Below are 27,855 nucleotides of genomic sequence, written 5' to 3' on the forward strand. Positions count from 1 at the left end.
GCTATTTTAGTTAATTATTTAATAGCTTCTATCCTCCTTTACAATTGGATACTCTCCTTGGGGATAATGTTTTATTCAAATTATTTGTAAGTGACCCAAAACCTAGAACAATGCCTACCACTCATTGGGTACTTATGAATCTAACGAATGAAAAGAGCACAGATATTTGGAGAGTTTGCTTCTTTTTGAATCTTCGAGAAAATATTCAATAGTAAGTACGTATTTGAATCTTTAAGAAAAGATTCAATAGTAAGCAACATATGGCATAATGTCCTAACTAGCTGGTTGACCTTGTCTTTTGTTTCTTTAGATCTGTAAATAATATGGTTGGATTAGATCAGGCATTATTAGCCAGGGGTCATTGGGCTCCAGGGTATTTTTGACTCTCCAACCCCATGCAAAGTTAAACACAAAGGACCAGATAACTTAAGAGAGATCTTACTCCATTACAGGTACTGGGACTTCAACAGCGAAAGCGTGAACAAGCTTGTGCCTATGGTGTCTAGCTGTATACACTCATGTACACTTTCAGGCTTGTCGCTGATGACTGTCCAGAGCCCTTAACGCTTTGGCCTCAAAAGCTAAGAACATGGGGCAGATTCTGATGAATCTTTTGTTAACTATCTAAATCCCCAGCCTCTGGCCACTCCTAATTGATTACAGATCAGCTGACGGTGGGGTGAGTACTTCACGCAAGCCCAGCACTGGCCCAAAAGGTGCGCCAATACTAGAGATGGTTCTGGTCCTGGGGTGGTTGGGAATCTGATCACGAAGCCAGAAGAGTATTTAACAGGATTCATGGGCGGCCCAACTGCCCACAACCGCATGGAGGGATGCAGACAGCTGAGCAGACTAGAAAACCAACTCAGAAATGGGCATGGGCAGTGTGTCCCGCGGACGAGGTAGAGAATCCTCAAGTGGTTCCAGAGGTTGTCCTGTCCCTGACCCCGCACCGGCCTCTACGGACTCCCAGGTTGCTGAGCGGTCGGGAAGTCCGGACGTCCAGGAGCTTCCGAAATGGCCTTTTGGAGTCAAACTTGGATTGGGGAGGAGGGAAAGGAGAAAGTGCTGGGAAGTCCTCGGGGCTCAGTCGTGAGCCGCTAACGGCAAGGCCTCTTGAGACAGCCAGTCCTTCCTGGGACCTAGAGATCAAAGCCCCTCGCAACGTTCCCCTCTAGGAGTCCGCCTTCGGCAATCTCCGAGGCACTTTCGGCTCTTTCCGGCAGTTCCAGGCAGGGCCCTCCACCCTCCGGGCGCGCAGTTCCCTCCTCCCGACGCCGCTCCGCGCTTTCTGGGCCTGGGCTGTTGTGCACGTGGGCATGAGCTCTGGTCTCAGCCGTCCCTACTCCCATCTAGTTTGTTCCCGACCCCACTCCAATCCCTACTCTTCCTCGTTTTCCCCAATTCCCGGCGACGCCCGAGCTCCCTGAACTTAGGCACGCAACCCGGCGGGCGGTGCGAGGCGCGAGGGACTGGGTCACGAGAGGAGCGGTAACCCGACGGACTAGAGCCCGCCTTCCGACCCGCGCCTCTCCACTCGCAGATCCCCAGCGCGCGGGCCGCCTCGCGCCCCGGCCTTCGCGCGCCGGTTGGCTGCAACGGCCTCGAGCTCGGCGCGCCGGGTTCGCGCCGGCGCGAGCACGCGCCCTGTGCGCTGGCTGGCTGGCGCGCACGCGCCCGAGCGGGCTCCGGGGCGGGGCGACCAGCGCGAGCCCCGGCGAGGTCGGTGTGGATCCGCCGGCATTCCGGCCCCTAGCCGCGGCTGCGATCCCTAGCCCGCCGCCCGAGCGAAGCGGGGAAAGGGGCGGTGGGGGCGGGGCGGCGTCCGGCTCTGGGAGAGCTGGGGGAGGAGCGCGGCGGCGACGGCGGCCGCTCTAGAAGAGGAGGAGAAGGAGACGGAGGAGCTCCTTTCCTCTTCTCAAACCCTGGAGCGTCCGGGACGCAGAGCCCGGAACTGGGGGGACGCGGCAACTGCGGGGGCGCCGGCTAGGTGAGGCTGATGGTACTGGGTGGAGGGGTTGGTGGGGGATAAGAGGGGGGCACAGAGGTGCAAGAGAGCGGGCTTGAGGGAGGGCACGGGGGAGGGGGTAGTTGTTGGGGGTTGGGGTGTGGAGAGGAGGAGGACTTGAGCCTTCTGGGACCTGGAGTACCCAGATGGTGAAAGGCTTCTGGGGTCAGTGGGGCTGACCGAAGCACATGGGTCCGAGTTGGGGGGTTTCCAGAGGCACAGGCCGGGGAAACAATGGAGTAAGGGGGGACTCTGGTGTGAGCGTGTGTGGGGTATTGGATTCTGAGAAACAACGAGATCGAAAAGAATGAAAGAATGGGTCATTTGGGATGAGAAGTACAATGAATTGGGAATGCAGTGGGGATGCGTAAGGTCATCTGCGTGGGTGTCCGAGGTCCTTAGGATTTGGGGGGCAAAGTGGGATTTGAAAAAAAGAAAAAGGCATTTTTAGGAATGGGGGGAGGACGGAAAAGAAAATAAGGTAAAGAAAGGGTAGCAGAGAAATAAAATAGATGTGGTTTGCTCTTAAAGCGGAAGGGTAGATCTTGTTTGAGAGTACAAGGTAGGTGGACTACAGTGGCATCTTTCTTCTAATTTATCCAGGATGATTGGGTTCTTTTGGAAGGTGGATCTTTCTCAGGCTGGTCCCTCTGCTGAGGAGTACAAGCTGTTCTTTTAATAATTCGGTTATCATTTATAGTCCGGTTCATTGATGAAGAATGCCTGTAGTATTTATTTCTCCCGTGTTCATTAGGTTACTGTATGTAATATACCTGTGGTTAATGAAGCAGGGGAGAGCATATCACCAACAGGAGGCATCTTGCTTTGATGAGTTAGGTCAGTGATAATGCAGAGTTCAGGGTGTTTGGGGGGAGGACCAAGAGTTTATTTTCATGTAGACTAAAAGGTGATGAAAAGCCTTGATAAAATCGAAGTTATCTATACTTTGTTAGAATTGCAGTTTCTCACTGAGAAATGTTCATGTACCATCTGCTACTGATTTTATGCTCCTGGGAGAGTTTGGGTTCTGCCTCAAGAAATTCTTGATGCTGATATCAGATTATCAGGCTGCCTTATACTTTCCAGTTTGAATAAAGGGCACTTGAAAATACTGTGGGAAAGTATTTCTGGGGTTATGATCTTTGCATTGATCTCCTTGATACTTGGATTTCCAGACCAAATATTGAGTGGTACTAGATATAAGATTGCTGATTTTGAAATTGTAGTTACCATTAAGTGTTCATAAATAGTCAGTGTTAATCTTTTTATTTATTGGGTATTAAGTTTTGCTGACTCACCTAAGATTTCTGGGAATTTATCCATTTATATTTCTGGCTAGGTCTTGGATGGCAGTATTAGACGATAAAGATCCAAAATTAATGATCTAAATTGTCACTTTTCTTGTATCTTTTTTTTTTTTTTTTAATTTGACAGGCAGAGATCACAACTAGGCAGAGAGAGGAGGAAACAGGCTCCCTGCTGAGCAGAGAGCCCCATGTGGGGCTCGGTCCCAGGACCCTGGGATCATGACCTGAGTCAAAGGCAGAGGCTTTAACCCACTGAGCCACCCAGGCGCCCCTACTTTTCTTATATCTTAAAAAAACTGAACAAAGCAAGGAATGTCTTCACTAGTGATAATGTGGCTCTTTATTGACCTCTTACAGTGGACTAGGCAAAGTGCTAAGTTTGTTTTGCATGCATTATCTCATTTAACTTAATCCTCAGGGTTATCTCCTATTTTATAATGAAGAGGCTAAATAATTTACTACGGTCACAGAGCTGGTAAATAAAGCCACATTCAGACCCAGCTCTGTTGGATGGCTTCTTTAAATCTCCACTGCCTGATTGTTCTACCTGCCATATCCTTCCTCCTAATCTTCGTTGTAGTATAATCATCATGAATTCGTTGAAACTTAGGTCTGATATTGATTTATTTATTTTAAAGATTTAATTTATTTGAGGTGGGGGGAGAGGGAGCATGAGTAGGTAGAGGGGCAAAGGGGGAAGCAGGCTCCCCACTGTGCGGGGGATTCTGGACGGGACTTGGGGCGGATCCCAGGACCCCGGGATCAGGACCTGAGCCGAAGGCAGACGCTTCACCCACTGAGCCACCCAGGCACCCTGATAATAGTGATTTAGATGAATATTGGGTTAATGGGGGTACTTCTGTAGAGTTTATAAATGTTAATTGCTCCTGGGGATTTAACAAATCTTCTGAGGTCCACATAATAGAGCTGACCTTGCTAAGGGTTTGATCTGTGAACACACTCGTTATGTTTAGTCTAGTGTACTGCCGAGTACTGTACCTAGGTGGCGCTTTTCCTTGAAGAAGTCAAGGCAGCCAGTTGTGGAGTCAGAACCAATTAACGCTGGAAAACAATAGAAAACTGCTCAGAGCTCAAGTGCCCTCCCAAGCACCTGCTGAGTCCGCAGTTGGTACGGGCATTATCTCTAAATATAGACAGGATCCTCTTAGAAACCGGGAGTGAAACAAGTAGAACTGAGAGAAACAGCTGGGGCCTGAGGGAGGAGCCATAGGTTGCTGGTCAAAACATCAGCATAGCCCTGAGGGGTTGATCCAGGGGTGTAGAGGGCCTCAGATACTAGTGCCTGGCAGGAGGGGAGGGAATATTTATTTCTTGAGCATTTATGTATTCTAGACACTGAACTCAGTGTTTTATATATATCACTTCTTAAGATCTTCAAACAACCCTTACAAGGTAGATGTAAGCATTATCCCTATTTTTCAGGTGAAGCTCAGAAAGGTTAGGTAACATGTACAGATCACTTAGAGCCGTGAAGGAAGTTTGTATATATTATTATTATTATTATTATTATTGCTTGCTGTTTCCCATTGCAGAGTTACAATATTAAACTTGGAAAGTTTAAGTCACTCTTAGGATCCACTCTGTTTCCTGTTAGAAGTACAACTTATTTAAAAAAAAAAAAAAAGAAGTACAACTGATTATTTCAATCTTGTTATTCCATTGGAAACTGGAAGGAAGAGCTTGGTTTTCTCTGATTTAATTGTTGGGAAGGGGAGCCCATTCATTATTTAGTAAATAATCTCCTGTAGAATATAATTCATCTTCTTCAGTTGCTTGGTGTAAATCTGTAGCAACATGAAAATGGCATGTCCCTCCCTCCTATTCTGAGGTCTTGATCTTCAGGTAAGTCATCTAGGCTATGGAGGATGGCAGTGAAGCATGTCTGTTACAGACTCCTACCACTTTTCTTGATATATTTTTGCCACAAAAGTTTGGCCATCATTCTTGCTCGGTTATTTTTAAAAAATTTTGGTAAAATATAGATAATGTAAGATTTACCATTTAAACCATTAAGTATGGTGGTGTTAAGTACATTAACATTGTTATGCGGCCATCACCATCATCCATCTCCAGAACATTTTAGTCTTCCCAAACTGAAACTATCAAACAATAACTCCCCATACCTCTCTTCCATCAGCCATTCCCCTTTCTGTGTTTATGAATATGACTAGGGATTGCACGTAAGTAGAATAATAGTATTTGATTGTTGTGTCTGGCTTATTTCACTTAGCATGATGTCTTCAAGATTCATCAATATTTTCGTTTGTGTCAGAATGTCATGCCTTTTTTATAAGGACTGCATAATATTCCGTTGTAAGGTTGTACCACATTTTGTGTATCTGTTGAGACACGTGGGTCATTTCCATCTTTTGGCTGTTGTGAATAATGCTGCTGGGAACGTTGATGTACACATATCTTTTGAGTCCTTGCTTTCAGTTATTTTGGATATATACTGAGAAGTGGGGTTTCTGGATCATATGATAATTCTGTTTAATTTTTTGAGGAAGTGTTACTTTTAAAGATGTATTTATTTATTTTAGAGAGAAAGACAGAATGAGCTTAAGTGGGGCAAGGGACAGAGGGAGAGACTCTTCAAGCAGACATCTGCAGAGTGTGGAGCCTGACTCAGGGCTCCATCTCACAACCCTAGATCGTGACCTGAGCCAAAACCAAGAGCCAGACACCTAACCAACTGAGCCACTCAGGCACACCCTGTGAAGGATTGTTGTTACCTTTTTTTTTTGAAGATTTTATTTATTTATTTGACAGAGAGAGGGAGAGAGAGATCACAAAATAGGCAGGCAAAGAGAGAAGGGGAAGCAGGCTCCCTGCTGAGAAGAGAGCCCAATGCCGGGCTCGATCCCAGGACCCTGAGATCATGACCTGAGCCGAAGGCAGGGGCTTAACCCATTGAGCTACCCAGGTGTCCCTGTTGTTAACTTTTAAATGGTGGTTTTATTTGTGTTCACCTTAAGGTAGTACTTGGCTTTATGTCTGAGGGATGATGTTTCCTCTACTTTCTGTACTGTTCATAGGACACTTGTACTGGAAGTGATTCAAAAGGAAATGATTTACCTAGTTTTCACAGCTCTCTCTTAGCTTCTGCCTGTTTATATTTATGTATCATGACATCTGGCAAGCACATTAAAATACATTTCAACTGGGGCGCCTGGGTGGCTCAGTGGGTTAAGCCGCTGCCTTCGGCTCAGGTCATGATCTCAGGGTCCTGGGATCGAGTCCCGCATCGGGCTCTTTGCTCAGCAGGGAGCCTGCTTCCCTCTACCTCTCTCTCTGCCTGCCTCTCTGTCTACTTGTGATCTCTCTCTGTCAAATTAAAAAAAAATAAAAAAAAAATACATTTCAACTTAGCAATAAAGTACTTTTGAAAATCTTTCACACAGCTCAGCTGATGAAGAAAATGGGAGTATCTGTTCTGAAGTGTGAAATACATCCAATGTGGAAGGAACCATTTGTTATATATAGATCTTTTTAGTCATACCTGTAAAGGTGGATAATCACCTTAAAAGCATTATCTGTATGTGCATTTGAAGAATGTGTCAGTAGTGTAGAGCATTTTCAGTTCACTTTGTTGCCTTTGAAATCCAGGGTACTTTTTTCATTTAAAAATGTTTTACATGTATGAGCTGCTGGTTACTGCTTATCTTGCGGATCCTTTCATTTATTGGAAGAAGTTTGAGTGCCTGCTATGTGCTTTACATATTTTAAAAAGGTAGCTGTAATGCAGGAAGTAAAATTGGCTCAAGGCATTATTTGACTCCATTTTTCCCTCTATTTGTGTGTGTATATATGTGTTTATTTGTGTACACCACACACACACACACACACACACAAATGAGTTCTGTAGTACCAAATAAGGTAGATTACTGTAGCTGCATACTGGCAGTGGACTGTCTCTTTAGGATAGATCTAACCTCCCAATTCATTTTTTTTTTTTTAAGATTTTATTTATTTATTTGACAGAGAGAGATCACAAGCAGACAGATAGGCAGGCAGAGAGGGAGATAAAGGGAAGCAGGCTCCCTGCTGAGCAGAGAGCCCGATGCGGGACTCGATCCCAGGATCCTGAGATCATGACCTGAGCTGAAGGCAGCGGCCCAACCCACCGAGCCACCCAGGCGCCCCATTTTTTTTTTTTTTTTATGTCACAAAGAGGTTAATTATCTCTGCATCTTGCTTCTTGAGATTATTGTGTTACAAAGGGACTTTAGGTTCACATGCCATTTTCTGGAAGCTTCATAATTTTTTTTTTTAAGATTTTTATTTATTTATTTGACAGAAATCACAAGTAGACTGAGAGGCAGGCAGAGAGAGAGAGGAGGAAGCAGGCTCCCTGCTGAGCAGAGAGCCTGATGTGGGGCTCGATCCCAGGATCCTGGGATCATGACTTGAGCTGAAGGCAGAGGCTTTAACCCACTGAGCCACCCAGGCACCCCTGGAAGCTTCATAAAAGAGTTACTAGCCCACACTGACCTTGGAGGGGTCTGTTGGTTGACCCTTGAACAATGTGGGAATTAGGGGCACTGATCCCTGTGCAGTGAAAAATTTGTGTATAACTTTGGACTTTCCAAATACTTAACTGCGTGTTGTATATCGTATTCCTACAATAAAGTATCTGGAGAAAAGAAAATATTAAGAAGGCTGTAAGGATGAAGAAATAGGTTTACAGTACTGTATTTATTGAAAAAAATCCACGTATAAGTGGACATATGCTGTTCAAACCCATGTTGTTCAAGGGTCATTGTATTTTTTTTTTTTTAAATATTGCATTTATTTATTTGACAGAGAGTGGGATCACAAGTAGGTAGGGAGGCAGGTGGGGGTGGGGGTAGGGGAAGCAAGCTCTCCCCAAGCAGAGAGCCTGATATGGGGCTCGATCCCAGGATCCTTAGACCATGACCTGAGCCCAAGGCAGAGGCTTAACCCACTGCGCCACCTGGGCACTCAGGGTCATTGTATTTCTAAAGATGTAAAGTTTGTAAACACCTTACGTTTAAGTTACTGGGTATTAAGGATTGGTCAGAGGCCAACATTTTGCTCTGGGTGTTCAAATCTACCATAGTGGTCTTTCGGGGTGGGGGGTTGTATGAAATATACATCCTCTTCTACACAGATTTTGCAGGGTTTGAGGGTATAGCCATTAGCGTAAAGGCACTTCTGCAGTCATTGCCTGTGACTAATTTGTGGTTAGGGCTTACTTAGTGACTTCTGCTAGTTCAAACCCTAAATAACAACATTGGATTACTGGTAAGAAGGAGGATTTTTTAAATATTACTTAATTAGCAATATAACATGATTACTAGTTGTGGAGTGTGTGTGTTCTTCTTTAAAACTGGCTAAAGGATATTGGGCCTGAGGAAAAGATTTGTGATGAGGCCATTATATGATTTAGGTGAGTCAAGATAGGTAAGTGGAGACGCTGTCAGTGCTGTTACTTCCCACTGACCTTAGAAAGGATTGGAAACACCAATTTGTGCAACTTGAAATCTTTCTTCTCATGAGTACACATGGTATGTCCAGTAGTAAACTATTTGCTTCTGTTTTAAGGCTACCATCAGTAGTAGAGCAATATTTGTCTTTAAGTTATCCTCTTGCGGGGGTGCTGGGTAACTCAGTCGTTTAAGCGTCTGCTATTGGTTCAGGTCATAATCTCAGGATCCTGGGATCAAACCCCACATCAGGCTCCCGAGCAGGGAGTCTTCTTCTCCCTCTCGTTCTGCCCCTCTTCTCCCCCCACTCATGCTCGCTTGCTTTTTCTCTCTCTCTCAAATAAATAAATAAATCTTAAAAAAAAAAATATTCACTTGGTCTCTGATAACCTGTCACCATGGTCCGCTCACGGCTGGCTCTTCCTGGTTATCTTCTGTTGACATTGATTTGAAATGTGCATTCATTTGTAGTGGCAGTGACTCTTCTGCTTACTTTGTTTGGTCATCCTCTCAATCTTTATAGTAAATTGCCTTCATTGCCTACCTGCATATCCTGCACAAGTACTGAGCATAAGGATCTCATCATCAGAAGCTCTCTCATATTTGATGAAAGCAGTGAAATGCGTCTATCACTAAGACGGAATTAGAGGAAGCTAAAGTATTGTACCTGAATGGCAAGTGATACAGAACCACCACAGACTAAATCAGCTATAGCTTAGATGCAAGCTTGGTATTGTGTTATATCTTACTGGTCAGTATACACTAGGTTTCTTGAAGTGGTTTTCTTTCTCCTTGTTGGCAACGCTTTAAACAAGGCTTAGTTGAGTAATCTTTTTCATCTCTGTCACTATGCAAATGTTGTATTTTATGTTGTCTTTTTGAAAGTTGATATTTGGCACACCTGGGGGCTCAGTCAGTTAAGCGTCTTGATTTTGGCTTGGGTCATGATTTCACAGTCATGAGATCAAGCCCCATGTTGGGGCTCCGCACTGAGCATGGAGCCTGCTTGGGATTCTCTCCCCTTTTACCTCTGCATGCTCCCCCTCCCCTTCTCCTTCCCCACCCGCTCTCATACATGTTCTCTCTCTCTAAAAAAATATAATAAAAGAAATAAAAGTCAATATTTGACATTTGTTATTTGTCTGCCTGCCAGTATGTAATGTTATGATGATCCTGTAAGTTAGACTACAAGATATTATTATTTCATGTTCTTGTCATTTGGGAGCATAGGAAATAGTGCAATGACAGTGATTACCAAATTTGTTTAGGCATCTAACCCGAAGAAGTAGAAAAAGCTCCTGAAAATGGAGGGATATTTCATACTTTCATCCTGATTACTTGTTACCTGAAATCTTAATATTTAAGTAAGATTAGAATTATATTCAGTTTTTACATGGTTACATTTTTGATTGGACAGTAAAGCTGAGAACACATGATCCTTTCACACTTTATGGCTAATTATTTCCATTGTGAAATAGCCCTTAAGCATATTATTAAACTTCTTGGCAGCTGAACTTTTTGATGTCTGAAATGTGGATCTACTGAATAGTGTTGGTTATGATCAGGCTAATACTGATAATTATAATATTTTAATGTTGTGTTATTTTTCTTCTAATTTCTTATTAAAATAGGGAAGCTATATAACATGTTTGTTAAGAGTGTAAATCTGCCTTGTCACATAGAAGTTGCTAATTTGTTGGATTAACGATAGCTAAGCATAAAATTAATTGTTGGAGAGAGGGGCTATATTCTGTCAACATCAAAAAAAAAAAAGATCACAAATCTGGCACACAGATCTGGCTTTGAATCTCTGTTCCTCTGTCCTCTGTGGACTTGGTCGTCTTTTAATTTCTCTGAGCCTGCGTTTCTGAATTTGTAAAATTGGTGCAGTAGTAATCCCATGACAACGGAGTTGTCATGACTGTTGAATATTTTTAGGTGAAATTCACATAACATAAAATTAACCTTTTCTACAGTTCAGTGGTATTCAGTACATCGATGGTGTTGTACAACATCACTCTATCTAGCTCTAGAACTTTGCCTCATCCACAAAGGAGACCTTATATCCACTGAGCAGTAACTCTTCATTCTTCTCTTGCCGTATTTCTTGGTAACGACCAATGTGCTTTTTGTTTCTGTGAATTTACCTATTCTGGCTATTTCAAATAAATGGAATCCTATAACATGTGATCTTCTGTGTTTGGCATCTTTCACTTGGCATAATGTTTTTGAGGTTTGTCCATGTTGTAGCATGTACCAGAATCTCTTCCTTTTTATAGCTAAATACAGTTCCCTTGTATGGATATATCACATTTTGTTTATGATTTTGTCTGCTGATGGACAGTTGTGTCATTCTCACTTTTTGGCTGTTGTGAATAGTGTTACCATGAATGTTCACATATACCAGTGTTTGAATATTTGTTTTCATTTCTTTTGGGTCTATAGCTGTGAATAAAATTGTTGGGTCATGTAGAGTTTTTTTTTTTTTTTAAGGGCAAGGGCTATGAGGACAGGGGCAGAAGGTGAGGGAGAGCGTCTCAGGGCTCCATGTCACAACCCTGAGATATGACCTGAGCTGAAATCAAGAGTCAGATGCTTAATTGATGCCCCCATGTAGAATTTTTATGTTTAACTTTCTGAGGAACTGCCAGCAGCGTTTGAGGGATCCAGTTCTCCACATCCTTGTCCATACTTGGAATTTTCCTTTTATTTTTCCTTTTGCTTATAGTGATCTTAGTACCTATGAGGTGTTATCTTAACGACTGAGCCACCCAGGTGCCCCCGAAGTCGTCTCTTATTGTGAATCTGATTTGCATTTCCTTCGTGACTACTGATGTTGAGCATCTTTATATTCACTTGCTGATTATTTATTTATCTTCTCTGGAGAAATCCCTATGAAGTCTTTGCCCAATTTTTTTTTTTTAAAGATTTTATTTATTTATTTGACATATAGAGATCACAAGTAGGCTGAGAGACCGGCAGAGAGAGAGGGGATGCAGGCTCCCTGCTGAGCAGAGAGCCCCATGCAGCTGGATCCCAGGACCCTTAGATCACAGCCCAAGCCAAAGGCAGAGGTTCAACCCACTGAGACACCTAAATGCCTCTTTTGCCCAATTTTTAACTGGATTGTCTTTTTGTTGAATTGTGACCGTTGAATCTTAATAGACAGAAAATAGTTCAGTAAGTGCACATAGTCTGTACTCAATAATAAATAGTAGCTAATAATATAGTTATAAGTATTTTGCTACTTGTGGCCTGAATTGGAAGGGGACTTTGCCTAGCTTTTGTAAATAGGGGTGCAAAAGCAACAAAGCCTTTGTTGTCAATAAAGTTTTGACTGTGTCAGTGTTCATGCTTTGCTTTTAATTGATGCCCCCAAATCAAGAAATTAGAAACACTTAGGCAAAAATTAGTTTATCTTTGTCAGAAACCAGTGTATCATCAGTGTTTAATGTATTCCTAAGAACTATAAAGCAGTAGTGCCATCTAGTTATATCAGGTTTAGATCATCATTCTTCATTCTACTGTGTTATGAAACATTTGTTGTGAATGCCGCAATCAAAATTTTTTGAAAACTGGGTCAGGGAAACCTTCTTTTTATATTTACTGCTGTGGGTTTCCCCTTCTAAGTGGAGCATTCCTATGAAACTTTTTTTAAAAAAATATTTTATTTATTTATTTGACAGAGAGAGAGACATCACAAGTAGGCAGGGAGGCAGGCAGAGGCAGAGGCAGGCTCTTTCCGTAGAGCAGAGAGCCTGATGCGGGGCTGGATCCCAGGACCCTGGAATCATGACCTGAGCTGAAGGCAGAGGCTTTAACCCACTGAGCCACCCAGGCGCCCTGCCTATGAAACTTTTTTTTCCAAGTCTAAATGACATAAAGTGAAGAAGCATTTACCATTAACTTATGTGGAAAATTTTTTGAGCATTTCCGGACCCCAGAATAATGTCTCTTAGGATTTCCTGCTACCTTAGGACATATCTTGCTAATGGACACACAAAATAAATCAAGATAAAGCACAGATGCTCACGGACACAGTTAATAGCTATGGCAGCTTGATGTTGAGATGCTGATCGTAGTTCCCAGGGAAGGAGCTTAAGGGTGCCACACTCACTGCTGGACTGTGCACGGCTTTTCTAAGAGCCGGCTGCAAAGCAAAGGCTGAATGCTGTGTTTGTATTTCACCTGTTTTTGTAAAAGTGAAAATCCTCTTTGGATTTCCTTCCATTAGTGGAAACAGGTACTAACTTAGATCTTTCGTAAAAGAGAAGGTGGTGTAAGGCGAACTTTTTTTTGAAAAGCAAGGGATTACCTGTATGTAGCTGATGTACTATCATTGTTTTTATGTTTATTGCAACTAGACTTTATGGGCCGGTCAAAAGAAGATTGATGAGACTAGGAGATCAAAGTAATTAATTTAGGATTACCCTCCTGTCAGAATTGTACTGTCTTGAACTGATGAATATATTCTGGCAGGTTTATAGTATTTTATTTCAATATGCCATGATTTGGAGTGGGGCAGTAGCTTTAGGCAGAACAGACCAAAACTATATGCAAGTCTAAATTTGGTTATTTTAGGAAAGGTAACAAGGGGAAGTGTATGCTTCCAGGGGCTGGTGATTATTCAAAAACCTAACGCACTCTCCCCCTATACTCTCAAGCTTTATGTTCTGTTTGCTGCAGCTCTGAACCATCCTATCTTTTCGATTGCCTCTCTGCCTTTGCCCATTCCATAAACGCTGCCTGGAATGCTTTCTTTCTTTCTTTCTTTTTTTTTTTAATTTTAAAAGATTTTATTTATTTATTTGACAGACAGAGATCACAAGTAGGCAGAGAGGCAGGCAGAGACAGAGAGGGAAGCAGGCTCCCTGCTGAGCAGAGAGCCCGATGTGGGGCTCGATCCCAGGACCCTGGGATCATGACCCGAACCGAAGGCAGAGGCTTAACCCACTGAGCCACCCAGGCGCCCCTGGAATGCTTTCTAAATAAATTCGTTGGTGTCTCTAAGTCTCTCAGGCAGACTAAGCACCCCTTCTTTTGAGCTTTGAAATCTATTACATACTTTCATAATAACACTTGTCATAGTGTACTTTTAAAAATGCATATTATTACTATTACTATTATTATTATATTTAGAGAGAATAAGAGTGGGAATGTGGGACAGGGGCTGAGTGAGAGAGAGAATCCCAGGCAGGCTCCATGCCCAGTGCAGAGCCCGAGGCAGGGCTCAGTTTCATGACCCTGAGATCATGACCTGAGCCAAAATCAAGAGTTGGATGCTTAACTGACTGACCCATCTAGGCATCCCCCAAAAAAATGTACATTAAATTTTTAAAAATGGGTTAAATTTTAAATAAAATAAAGCAGTACAGAGGTAAGTGGTGAGAACAGTTTCTCCAGTTCTCTTCCCCAAAGGCCATCACTGATAGTACCTTTTTTTATATATCCTTCCAGAGTTTTTCTGGGCTGACACGAGATTTTATAGTATATGAAATCCTTATTTACTTCCTTATTTTTTTTACTTCAGAGTAGTTTAGAAATGTTGATAAAAATTCAAGTATTATAGAAATATACAGACCAAAAAATGAAAGGTCCCTTTATCTTGATCCTTAACTCTTGTCCTTACTAAAGAATAACTCTCCTCTTCAAGAACATTCCTCTCTCCAAGGCAATCCTATCATGAGCCTATCGAGTACTCTTTCAGATTGTTCCATTTACACCTATGTATTTACATAAAAAAATTTTTTAGGTACGTATTATTTTTGTTATTCTTCTTAATATATCTTGGAGGTTTTTTTCACATCATTATATACAGACCCATTTTATTCTGTACAGTGTTTATTCTATAATATGAATATGCATTTTATGTAATCATTTTTCAGTTGATGGATATATATGTGTGTGTGTCCCTTGCAGGTTTTTTTTTTTTTTTTTAAGATTTTATGTGAGAGAGAGCGAGAATGAGCACAAGCTGGTTGGGAGGGGCAGAGTGAGAGGGAGAAGCACTCTTCACTGAGTAGGGTGTGGGTATGGGACTTGATACCCTGAGATCATGACCCAAGTCAAAGACTGATGCTTAACCGACTGAGCCACCCAGATACCCCTCTCTTGCAGTTTTCTAACAATGCATCAATGAACACTTGTTTATAAACTCTTTTTGGACCTATGTGAGTGTTTCTCTGGTTTGCTGGAAGTGAAATGCTGGATAAAAAGGTATAAGAGGGTATATTCGTCTAAAAATTTTAGTGAATCCTGCCAAATTGCTTTTAAAAAAATTTTGGGTTTGAAATAATTTTAGGTTTGCAGAAGAGTAAAGATAGTACAGAGAGCTCCCATATACTCTTCCCCCAGCTTCTCCTAATGTTAACATCTTTCATAATCGTAGTACATTTATCAAAACTAAGAAATTAACATTGGTACAGTAGTATTAAATTACATAAACAATTTGGATTTTCTCAGTTTTTCCACTAATGTCCTAAAAAGTTCTAGGATCCAGTCCAAGAACCCATGTTGCAGCTAGCCAGCATGTCTCTTTAGTGTCCAGCAATCTGTGACAGTTTCTGGTTTTTTCTTGTCTTTTTCACTATCTTGACACTTTGAAGAGTGCTGATCAGGTATTTTGTTGGCCATCCCTATAGGTTTGTCTGATGTTTTCTGATACCCAGACAAAGGTTATAGGTTTTGGGTAAGAATGCCATAGAGATGGGGCGCCTGGGTGGCTCAGTGGGTTAAGCCGCTGCCTTCGGCTCAGGTCATGATCTCAGGGTTCTGGGATCGAGTTCCGCATCGGGCTCTCTGCTCAGCGGGGAGCCTGCTTCCCTCTCTCTCTCTCTGCCTGCCTCTCCATCTACTTGTGATTTCTGTCTGTCAAATAAATAAATAAAATCTTTAAAAAAAAAAAAGAATGCCATAGAGATGATGTGCCCGTCCCATTGCATCGTATTGGGGGGGGGAGATAGATGATATCAACATGTTTTATTATTGACGATGTTAACCTTGATAAGTTGATTTGGTGTCTGCTAGGTTTCTTCACTGGAAAATTTCTGCTTTTCTCTTTGCATGCTCTGTTGTTAAAAAGCAAACCACCAAGTCCAGCCCACACTCATGGGGAGAGAATTAAGTTTCATTTCTTGGAGGGAGAAATATCAAAGAATTTGGACACATGTTTAAACCTCCCCAGTCATAAATAAATATTTTATGGAGATATTTTGAGACTGTCCAAATATACTGTTTCTCTTTAGAAGTTCTACCTATTAATTTTAGCATTCTGTGGTGGATCTTGCCTAAAGCAGCTATTACTGTGATACTGAAATGGTTTTCTGTTTCTCGCGTTACTTCTACATTTATTAATTAGAAATTTTCCATAAGGTAACTTGTGCTTTGTCCCCTGTTTATTTATGTAGCTTAATTGCATCATTATGGGCTCAGCATTTTATTCTTTGGTAACATTATTTACTTTGTCACTCACTAAATTACTTTTAAAAACCTTCCAAATTGCACTCCAACCCATAGTTGTAGATAACACACTTACAACATTGGTTGATGAATGAAAGCATTTTTTTTCCTGATTGAACATGAGATTGAGTATGTTTTATATGTTTATTAATTATATTTCTTTGTGAATTGTCTTTCTGTACTTTGTTCATTTTTAAATTGGGTTTTTGGTTTGTTTTATGGAAGTTTTTTATACTGTGGATATTAATCCTCTGTTAAATATAATTTTTTTCCTTTTGGGAAGAAATTGTTTTCCTTCTCTTTCTCTCTTTTTTTAAATTCTTAAATTTTTTTAGCTGCTTCCCCCCCCCCTTAAGATTTTATTTATTTGAGAGACAGCACAAGCAATGGGGAGAGGCAGAGGGAGAGGGAGAAGCAGGGAGCCCGGTGCGGGGCTCGATCCCAGGACCCTGAGATCATGACCTAAGCCAAAGGCAGAGGCCTAACCCCACTGAGCCACCCAGGTGCCCCTCCTTCTCTTCTAAAAAGATTTTATTTAGGGAAAGCCTGCTTCTCCCGCTCCACTGAGCAGTGAGCCCGATATGGGCTCCCTTCCAGGCCCCTGGGATCATGACCTAAGTTGAAGGTAGACACTTAACTGACCTAGCCACCCAGGTTCCCCTCTTTCTCTCTCTCTTAAATTACAAAAGTAATAGGTTTATTGTAAAACGTGTACGTGAATAGTAAAAGTCTCCTTACTCTCTCTCTTCACTCTAATTCCCCATGCATATTACCTTTCTTAGCTCATGGAGTAACAGTTTGGTATTTTTCCTTCCAGAACTTTTTCTGTAGAGCAGAAACATATATGTGTGTGTTGTGTGCGTGTACAAGTGTGTATGTGCATAGAAAACATACACCTGATAAAAATGGAACCATAGAATATTCTTCAGTTTTGCTTTTATCACACATTTAACAAATTATGGAATTCTAATGTGTTGAAATGTATGTTTCACTGTCTTTCACTAGATTACAAGCACCTTTGTACAGAGACCATTGTCCTTCCCACTCTAAAGGTTTAATTTTTCTGGGGGCTCCTGGGTGGCTCATCTGGTTGAGTGTCTGACTCTGGGATATCATTAGCTCAGGTCTTGATCTCAGGGTTGGGAGTTCAAACCCCATGTTGGTCTCCACGCTGGGCATAGAGCCTACTTAAAAAAGAAAAAAATAAAGGTATTCTTTTTCCTGTGCAAATGACACCATTTCTCTATTTACTTATGCTAGAGACATTTCATTTCTTTAACAAAATTTAATGAATGTCTGTCTGATACACAGGAATGAACTGAACATAAAAATCCTTGCCTTATATTGTAGTTGGGGAAGGCAGATATCAAACAAAGGATTAGAATGTTTAGTATTTAAATTGGTGATATTTGTATTAAAAACACCCCCCAAATTAAAAAAAAAACACAAGAAAAGAGATAAGGGGCACTCTATAAGCATGTAACTGTGTGTATGTGTGTGTGTGTGTGTGTGAGAGAGAGAGAGAGAGACTGAAGATGGTAGGGAAGGCCTTGTTGAAAAAGTAATATTTTAGCAAAGACTTTAAAGTCATCTTTGATTCCTTTCTCTTCCTCATACCTCACATCAAATCCATATCCAAATCTTATTGATTACATCTCCAAAATAGATCTCAGACCCACCCATCAAGTAGGTGGATTGATTTGGTAGTAGAAGTTTGCAAAAGTTTTCTTCTGATTGCTGTCATATTCTGAATGAGTTAGGAATCGGGGTGCTCCACTGAGAGTGAGGGTGGGGAGGAAATGATGGAAGTTTGTGGAGAGAGGGGAAGGTGTGAATGTTCAGGAGAGTGGGAGAGTGACGTAGCAGGGAAGTAGTGTTTGATTTCCAGGTGGCACTACGGGGCCCTTGAGGCTTGTGGTCATGAATTTAAAATGAGATTAGTATGTTTTTTTTCCCTTCCAACCATATTAAGCTGCAGGGGTGTATGGAGTGGATTTAACCAGAAAGAGATTTTTACCATGATAGTGGAATAAAACATGAGAGGGTCAAGGGAATAGAGCATATATGCAAGGAAGTGATTATGATAAGATACTGATTTAAATTATGGAATTTAAACCAAGTAAGTAATAAAGGGAGGACATGAAGTGGCTAAGAGGTGGCGAAAAGATGGTAAAATCAGTGAATTGAAGGTCCCATTGAGATCAAAAGGTGTTGTAATTTGGGTATGTGAGAGACAGAGCTGTAAAGATTTTAAGTCACGGTCAGGCAGTAGGATACAAGAATAGAGATCATGAAGGCATTATCATGCATCGGCTGCATGGGTGAGGACAAAATCATTGGAATCAAGGAATTCAGAGAGATGAGGTATTAGATCATGTGTGTTAAATCACTGAGATTTAACGACAGGATCTGTGTTGTGGAGAGTGAAAGTGTTAGGGTTCTCCAGAGGAAGAGAACCCGTAGGATCAATCTCTCTCTCTCTCTCATCTGTATCTTTATATCTGCATTTATATCTGTATCTATCTAGAATGGAATTTATTATAAGGATCGGATCATGCAGTTATGGAGGCTGAGAAGTCCATGATCTGATGTCTGCAAGCTAGGGACTCAGGAAAGTTGGCGGTGTAAATTCCAGTGTAAGACCAGAGGCCTGGGGCGCCTGGGTGGCTCAGTGGGTTAAGCCGCTGCCTTCGGCTCAGGTCATGATCTCGGGGTCCTGGGATCGAGTCCCGCACCGGGCTCTCTGCTCAGCAGGGAGCCTGCTTCCTCTTCTCTCTCTCTGCCTGCCTCTCTGCCTACTTATGATCTCTCTCTGTCAAATAAATAAATAAAATCTTAAAAAAAAAAAAAAAAAAAAAAAGACCAGAGGCCTGGTCTAAACACCAGTGGTATAAGTGGTATATAAGTCCCAGTCCAAGAGCAGAAGACTGACAGGTGGTTTAGTTCAGCAATCAGGCAGAGACAAAAGGAATTCTTTTTTCCTCTACCTTTTTATTCTATTCAGGCCTTCAATGGATTGGATGATACCCACCCACAATGGGAAGGGCCATCTGCTTAACTCAGTCTGCCATTTCATATGCTAATCTCATCTAAAACACCCTCAACAGACACATGCAGTTATGGTCTGTATCCACATATCTGGTACCCCGTGATCTAGTCAAGCCAACACATAAAATTAACCATCACAGCCAGGTAGAGGGTAATAGAGTGTTCACATGACATTCTTTTGTTTGTTTGTTTGTTTAAAGATTTTATTTATTTATTTGACTGAAAGAGAGAGCACATAAGCAGGAGGAGCAGCAGAGAGAGAGAAGCAGGCTCTCTGCTGAGCAGGGAGCCTGATTTGGGGCTGATCCCTGAGGCTAAGACAGACGCTTAACCAACTGAGCCAGCCAGGCGCCCCTCCACCCAAAGTGGAGGTGTTTTGTTTTTGTTTCTGTTTTGGGAAAAGGGAAGGAGACTGACTTAGAAGCATCAGTGAGGAGCGAGGAGTACACTTTCCTGACCTCCAGGTCCAGTTGTATGAAGGGTGTGGAGAAGAGAACTTGAACCACTTGAGGGCTGTGAGGGAAGTATGACCTCAGAAGAGAACTAGATTAGAACAAGAAGTTGAAGAAAACGTTGAGAGTAGAAGTTGAAAATGTAGTGGAAGGGTTTCAGAATTTGGAGAGAGATGTGTAGCACATGAGGACAGAGTAGGGAATGTGTAAGAACTGTTTGGGGATTAGAATATGGGAGATGAGAGGTCTGAAAGTGTGGGGCTTCTTTTGATGGACCACAGAAACAGAAATAAAGTACATGAAGAGATTAGGACTGATAGCAGGTAGATTCTGAGCTAAGGCAGTGAGTGTTGGGGGGGAAGAAAAGGCAAGGAGTCCTGGTGCTAGGAAAGAGCATGCTTATTTTAAATTTTAATTAGTTTTTAAAATGGAAATTGTATTGTTAGGTCCGTAATCAAAGGAGCGAGACTGATACAAACTGAAGGTCAAGGAAAGCTTTATTTTGCGCCAAGCATGGAGAATCAAACCAACAGGTCAGGGCCCCCTCTTAAAGAGAGGGCAACCCTTCCCTGCCTTACAGACTAACTTTATAGAGCAAAGGCCATGTGGTTGGGCCTGGCCACACATAGGTGGCCAATGAGATTGTAACACACAGAGAAAGCTGCACAGTCATGCTAATTGAATTACAATTTACCCTAGTAGATATTTGAACTAGCCTATCACTTTGATCAGAATTGGCACCCAAAAGGCGGGACCCACATTTCTTGGTAGGTAGGGAGACAGTATGCTGCCCCACTGATTGGATGTCTCCACCTGGCCTGACCTGCCCTTGTATTTGGGCTTTGTTACCTGGGACTCCTTTTCCACTTGCTTTTAAGTAAGTTCCCTGAGGCGGGGGAGGGTCAGTTTACATTTTACTGCATAAACAACAAAATCACTGTTTAACCGGATGGAATCGCTCTGGCTAAATAGGCCCTTAAAGTATTTAAGGTGTACATCATGATGTTTTGATATACATATAGACAGTGAAATGATTACCATAATCACCACCATTTTCTTACGTAATTATCTTTTGTGTGTGTATGTGATGCGAAAACCTGAAATCTTGTCTTTTAGCAAATTTCTGGTATTCAGTATAGTGTTATTAACTCTAATCATTTTACTGTACATTAGATCTCTGGGCTTATTCATCCTATGTAACTGCAACTTTGTAACCCTTTGACCAGCATCTCTCCTTTCCCCCCAACCTTCCTGCCCCTGGTAACCACCATTCTACTCTGCTTCTGTGTATTTGACTTCTTTAGATTCCATGTGTAAGTGAGATCATGCAGGTTATTGTTTGCCTCTGGCTTATTTCACCTAATGTAATGTCCTTCAGGTTCATCCATGTTGATGCGAGTGGCAGGATCTCAGGAAGGACATTTTTGTTCCAAGTAGTTAGACCCTCTTTTTAAATATCTGTGCATGGCAGGGAGGGATGTCTCACTCCAGAATTAAGTAAGTAGTTTTCTTTCTTTCTTTTTATTTTTTAATTTAATTTTTTATTTTTTTAAGATTTTATTTATTTATTTGACAGAGAGAGAGAGAGATCATAAGTAGGCAGAGAGGCAGGCAAAGAGAGAGAGGGAAGCAGGCTCCCCGCTGAGCAGAGAGCCCGATGGCGGGGCTCGATCCCAGGACCCCGGGACCATGTCTCGAGCCAAACACAGAGGCTCAACCCACTGAGCCACTCTCCCTCTTTCTTTTTTTTTTTTTTTTAATTTAATGTTTTTATTAACTTATATATTTGAGAGGCAGAGAATGAGAGAGAGAGAGAGAGCACGAGGGGGAAAGGTCAAGAGGGAGAAGCAGACTCCCTGCTGGACAGGGAGCCCAATGTGGGACTTCATCTGAGACTCCAGGATTATGATCCAAGCCTAAGGCAGTCCCTTAACCAACTGAGCCACCCAGGCACCCAGTAAGTAGTTTTCTTGTGATGAATCCTGTGGGCTCTCTCCTGATGACTACATGTTAATGATTTTTGCTTTAAGTCTTATTGTGTCTGATAGTAATAATGTTGAGATTTCTTTTGATTAATATTTGTGGAATGTATGTTTTAATTTCCCAAATTTCTGGCTCACTTTCCTTTACGTGTATCTTGGTAATCTGTACATAATTGGATTTTTTATTTTTTTTTTTATTTTATTTTAAGGATTTTATTTATTTATTTGTCAGAGAGAGAGTATGAGTGCACACAAGCAGGCAGAGAGGCAGGCAGAGGCAGAGAGAGAAGCAGGCTCCCTGCCTAGCAACCAGTCTGATGTAGGACTTGATCCCAGGATGCTGGGATCATGGCCTGAGCCAAAGGTAGCAGCTTAACCGACTGAGCCACCCAGGCGTCCCCATAGTTAGATTTTTTATTTTTTTAATTTTATTTATTTATTTTTTAAAAGGTTTTATTTATTTACTTGACAGACAGAGATCACAAGTAGGCAGAGAGGCAGGCAGAGAGGAAGGGAAGCAGGCTCCCCGCTGAGCAGAGAGCCCGATGCAGGGCTCGATCCCAGGACCCTGGGATCATGACCTGAGCCAGAGTCAGAGGCTTAACCCACTGAGCCACCCAGGTGCCCCCCCCATAGTTGGATTTTTAAAAAAATTATTTTGACAGTGTCTCTTTTGATAATTTAATCTTTTCTTACTTAGTGTGACTACTGATACTTTTAGACTTAAACCTGCCATTTTAGTTTATTTTTTTTTAACCATGCTTCTTATCTGGTTTCACATATATAGAGAGAGCCCTTTTAGCTTTCTTCTTCTTCTTTTTTTTTTTTTTAAGATTTTATTTATTGGGACGCCTGGGTGGCTCAGTCAGTTAAGCGTCAGGTCATAATCCCAGGGTCCTGGGATTGAGTCCCGTCTCAGGCTTCCTGCTCCGCAAGCAGTCTGCTTCTCTTTCTTTTTTTTTTTTAAAGATTTTATTTATTTATTTGAGAGAGACAGTGAGAGAGAGCATGAGCGAGGAGAAGGTCAGAGAGCGAAGCAGACTCCCCATGGAGCTGGGAGCCTGATGTGGGACTCGATCCCGGGACTCCAGGATCACGCCCTGAGCCGAAGGCAGTCGTCCAACCAACTGCGCCACCCAGGCGTCCCAGTCTGCTTCTCTTTCTGCCTGCTGCTCCCCATGCTTGTGCTCTCTCACTTCCTATCTCTCTGACAAGTAAACAAATAAAAAATCTTTTAAAAAATTTATTTATTTATTTATTTGAGAGAAAGAAAGAAAACATGAGCACAGGAGAGGCAGGCGTACAAGCTGACTCTTGCCCAGTGGGAGCCCAATGCAAGGGCTCGATCCCAGAACTCTGAGACCAAGACTGAGCTGAAGTCAGACACTCAACCAACTGAGCCATCCAGGTGTCCCGAGAGTCTTTTTTTCTTTCATTGATTTTGAAGTTGAATATTGTATTTCTCTCTTTAGTAATTAACTCTTTAATTTTAACATGCAGACATATTGATCTCTAAAATTAATATCCCTGCCTTTCTGAACAATACAAGAACCTTAGAATGCCTTAACTCACATTCCTTTTTTCCACCCCAGTCTGTTTTTATTGTTTGGTATTTTAGTTTTACTTTAAATCTTGTTTACTGTAAAGCATTTCAAATGCACAGGTTAAAAATAAAGAGGGGCATCTGGGTGGCTCAGTGGATTAAAGCCTCTGCCTTTGGCTCAGATCATGATCTCAGAGTCCTGGGATAGAGCCCCACATCAGGTTCTCTGCTCAGTGGGGCGCCTGCTTCCCCCTTCCCACCTCTGCCTGCCTCTCTGCCTACTTGTGATCTCTGTCTGTTAAATAAATAAATAAAATCTTTAAAAAAAAATACAGAAACACCTGTGCTTTGTCTCATGCCAATTCGCTTTATATCTTTTTTTCAAATTGACTTAATTTATTGTGGAAATTTTCAACATTCCATACATGTAGAAAGAATATAATGAACTCCCATATATTCTCATCTAGCTTCAGCAATTATCAACATTTTTTCCATTCTTAGTATCATCTATCTTTTCCACTCCCTTCTTTTGATCAGTGGGTTTGGGTACTGTCATCATGATCCATCCTCTTCTTAAAGTTTTCCATGAGTCTTTTATCTAATGGTTTTTGCAGCCATGGTCTTTGTTGCTTAGATCCGTTCTTTCATTAAGGCTTGCAAAATGGCAATTTTCTAATGTTATTATTCTGTGTTTATGAGCTGGAATCCTTCTATAAAGTGGAATTTTCCTTCATTATCTCTTTGATTACTGTAAAATATGATTTATACAGAAGAGGCAGAATAAATGCTCTGATTCGTTCTCTTTGTCAGTATTTAGAATAAGGAATAAGTTAATCCCTACTAACCTCCAAAAGTGACCAATGAGTTTTTTGTGTTTTAGAGCATGATTATGAGTCGGGATTTTTATGTATATGATGTATTTCAGGCATTATAGACTTTATTCTTATTGGTGTTCACATTGGGACTCATTTATGTTGACTCCTGTGTTCTTTTAATGAGACCCCGATAGCTATTGGATAGCTTTCCTGTTTGTAGACACAAGAAAATATCCCAGTTTCATCTGATTATTTCCTTTTATAAACCTAGAATCAGCCATTTCTCTAAGAAGTCCTAATTTCTTTATTGGGAAATGATATTTAAAGATCACAATTTGGGCATCAGAGTTGGTTTTTGTTGTTGTTGTTGTTGTTTTAATATGCTCCATGCCCAGCTTGGAGCCCTGCGTGGGGCTTGAACTCATGACCATGATAGCGAGACCTGAACTGGATCAAGAGTCAGATGCTTAACCAACTGAGCCACCCAGGATGCCCTAGATTTTTTTTTTTAAGATATCATTTATTCATTTAACAGAGAGAGAACACAAGCAAGGGGAGTGGCAGGCAGAAGGAGAGGGAGAAGTTCTCTCAGCAGGGAGCCTGATGTGGGGCTTGATCCCAGGACCCTGGGATTATGACCAAAGTGGAAGGCAGATGCTTAACCAACTGAGCCACCCAGGTGCCCCAGATTTCTTTTTTTAAAGAAAACATCGCAGTTATGTTGCCCCCCTTTCCCCAGAGGTAGCCACTATAACATATTCAGTGACAATTAGTCTCTTGCATGCTTTTGAAGTTTTCACTGTATATATGTACACAAACTATACAGAAGAGTATTTCATTGGTTCTAAGATGTGTATTTCCCCAACTCCACATTTAATCTTTGCATTTGTGATGTATTTTTACAACTGATTTTAGTTTAACTAGAGAGTTTTTTCTTATGGTTTGTCAGATAATGTGTCTTATCTATGGCTTCTTAGAAGGAAAATAGTATTTTAATTTTAAAATTTTATAAATTCAGCATCATATTGTGCTTATCTTTTGGCAGTTTGTTTTTTGTTGCTCAGCATGGTTTTTGAGATTTGTTTCTTGTTAATAAATGTAGCTCTAATTTATTTTAAGTTTTCTGTAGGTGTTTGGTTATGTGGCTATACATTTAATTTTAATTTTATTATTCTTTTTAAAATATTTTATTTATTTATTTGACAGAGACAGAGACCATGAGAGAGGGTTTATAAGCGGGGGAGTGGGAGACAGAGAAGCAGGCTTCCCGTTGAGCAGGACTCATGCAGACTGGATCCCGTTGAGCAGGACCCATGCGTCTCAATCCCAGGACTCTGGGATCATGAGCCGAAGGCAGACATTTAATGACTGAGCCACCCAGGTGCCCCCCTACATTTAATTTTTAAAAAATTTTTAAAAGGTTTAGGGGCACCTGGGTGGCTCAGTGGGTTAAAGCCTCTGTCTTCGGCTCAGGTCACGATACCAGGGTCCTGAGATCAAGCTCCACATCAGGTTCTGTTCAGCGGGGAGTCTGCTTCCCTTCTTCTCTCTCTGCCTGCTTCTCTGCTTACTTGTGATCTCTGTCAAAAAAGTAAATAAAATTAAAAAAATTTTTTTAAGATTTATTTGAGAGGGAGAGGGCATGTGTGTGCAAGTTGGGGGGGTAAGGGACAGGGAGAGAGAGAATCCTAAGCAGACTCCCCCATTGAGCATGGAGCCCTGCCCTACACAGGGCCCTGGTCTCACAAACCTGAGATAGTGACCTGGGCTAAAATCAGGAGTCAGACACTTAACGGACTGAGCCACCCAGATGCCCCCAAGGTGGTTTTTTTTGTTTTTTTTTTTTTTTGTTTTGTTTTTTAAGAATTTATTTATTTGAGAGAGAGCAAGCATGACAGAGGAAGGGGCAGAGGGAGAAGGAGAGGGCCAAGCAGATTCCCCACTGAATGGGGACTCCAACGTGGAGCTCAATTCCAGGACCCCAAGATCACAACCTGAGCTAAAGTCAGATGCTTAACAGACTGAGGCACCCAGGTGCCCCCCCCCCACCTTTTTAACCAATTTTTAACCATCACAAACAATGTTGTAGTGTGAACCTTCTACATGTTTCATTGTGCTGATGAGTGAGAGTAGAGTTTCTGGGTCTTAAGGTTTATGCATGTTTAACTTTCTTTTCTTTTTTTTTTTTAATTTTTAAAAAAATTTATTTATTTGACACAGAGAGAGAGAGATCACAAGTAGGCAGAGAGGCAGGCAGAGAGAGAGGGGAAGCAGGCTCCCTGCTGAGCAGACAGCCTGATGTGGGGCTCAATCCCAGGACCCTGAGATCATGACCTGAGCTGAAGGCAGAGGCTTAACCCACTGAGCCACTCAGGCGCCCCATGTTTAACTTTCTAGATATCATCAAAATGTTTTCCAAAGAGGTTGTTTCAGTACACTCATCAATAGTATATAAGAATTCATTTTGCTCTATGACAATCCTGAATTTTATTGGTTCATTATAACTTTTGCTGATCTATGAGTATCATACTATTTTGTGTTTTCATTTGTGTTTCCTCCGTTAGTTAGTTTCTATGTTTTCATTTGCGTTTCCTCCATTAGTGAGTTTGAACACATTTCAATTTGTTTATTGTTTTTTAAGTTTCCTCTCTTGTGTATTATTTGTTAATTGCCATGGCTTATTTTTCTTTTGAATTGTTTTTGCTTTAAACTGATACGTATTCTTAATACATTTGGATTCTAATCCTTTGTAGTTGTAGGCATTTCAAATATTCTTCTGTGTTTTTTTTTTTTTTTTTAAGATTTTATTTATTTGACAGAGAGAGAGAGAGAGATCACAAGTAAGCAGAGACGCAGGCAGAGAGAGAGGAGGAAGGCTCCCTGCTGAGCAGAGAGCCCGATGCGGGGCTCCATGCGGGGCTCGATCCCAGTACCCCGGGATCATGACCCAAGCTGAAGGCAGAGGCTTTAACCCACTGAACCACCCAGGCATCCCTTCAAATATTCTTCTAATCTGTGGCTCTCCCTGTCTTGTTTTTCATAAACCAACTTTATAACAATAGGTGTTATTTTTGAGGTATAATTGAGATAGAATAAACTAATGTATTTAGGGTGGACAAATTTGATAAATTCTGACATGTACTGTGAAACTATCATTGGGGTCAAGATAATGAACATATCTATAACCCCCCAAAACTTCCTCATTTCCTTTGTCATGCCCTCTCCTCTACTTCCCTTGTCCCCTCACAGGCAACCACAGATTTGCTTTCTGTCACTAGTTCAATTTGTATTTTCTATTTTTTTTTAAGACTTTATTTATTCATTTGGCAGGCAGAGATCACAAGTAGGCAGAGAGGCAGGCGGCGGGGGGCGAAGCAGGCTCCCCTCTAAGCAGAGAGCCCGATGCGGGACTCGATCCCAGGACCCCAGGATCATGACCTGAGCCGAAGGCAGAGGCTTAACCCACTGAGCCACCCAGGTGCCCCTCTATCTTCTATTTTATTTTATTTTATTTTTATTTTTATTTTTTTTAAAGATTTTATTTTATTTATTTGACAGATAGAAATCACAAGTAGATGGAGAGGCAGGCAGAGAGAGAGAGGGGAAGCAGGCTCCCTGCTGAGCAGAGAGCCCGACGCGGGACTCGATCCCAGGACCCTGAGATCATGACCTGAGCCGAAGGCAGCGGCCCAACCCACTGAGCCACCCAGGCGCCCCTCTATCTTCTATTTTAAATAAATGGAATCATACTTGTATATTCAAATGGATATGAAA

General features: G+C 41.7%; 1 protein-coding gene across 1 annotated transcript in view; it reads left to right on the forward strand.

The window, feature by feature from the left end:
- The first annotated feature begins 1,865 nt into the window (after positions 1 to 1,865).
- Positions 1,866 to 27,855, forward strand: part of SPATS2 (spermatogenesis associated serine rich 2) — a 146,836-nt gene continuing 120,846 nt past the window's right edge. The window contains exon 1 of the mRNA XM_044229163.1: positions 1,866 to 1,990. The gene's annotated coding sequence lies outside the window, so the exon portion shown is untranslated. The remainder of the gene's footprint in view (positions 1,991 to 27,855) is intronic.

Source organism: Neovison vison, chromosome 12 (assembly GCF_020171115.1).
Source record: "Neovison vison isolate M4711 chromosome 12, ASM_NN_V1, whole genome shotgun sequence".
Classification (NCBI taxonomy): Eukaryota; Metazoa; Chordata; class Mammalia; order Carnivora; family Mustelidae; genus Neogale; species Neogale vison.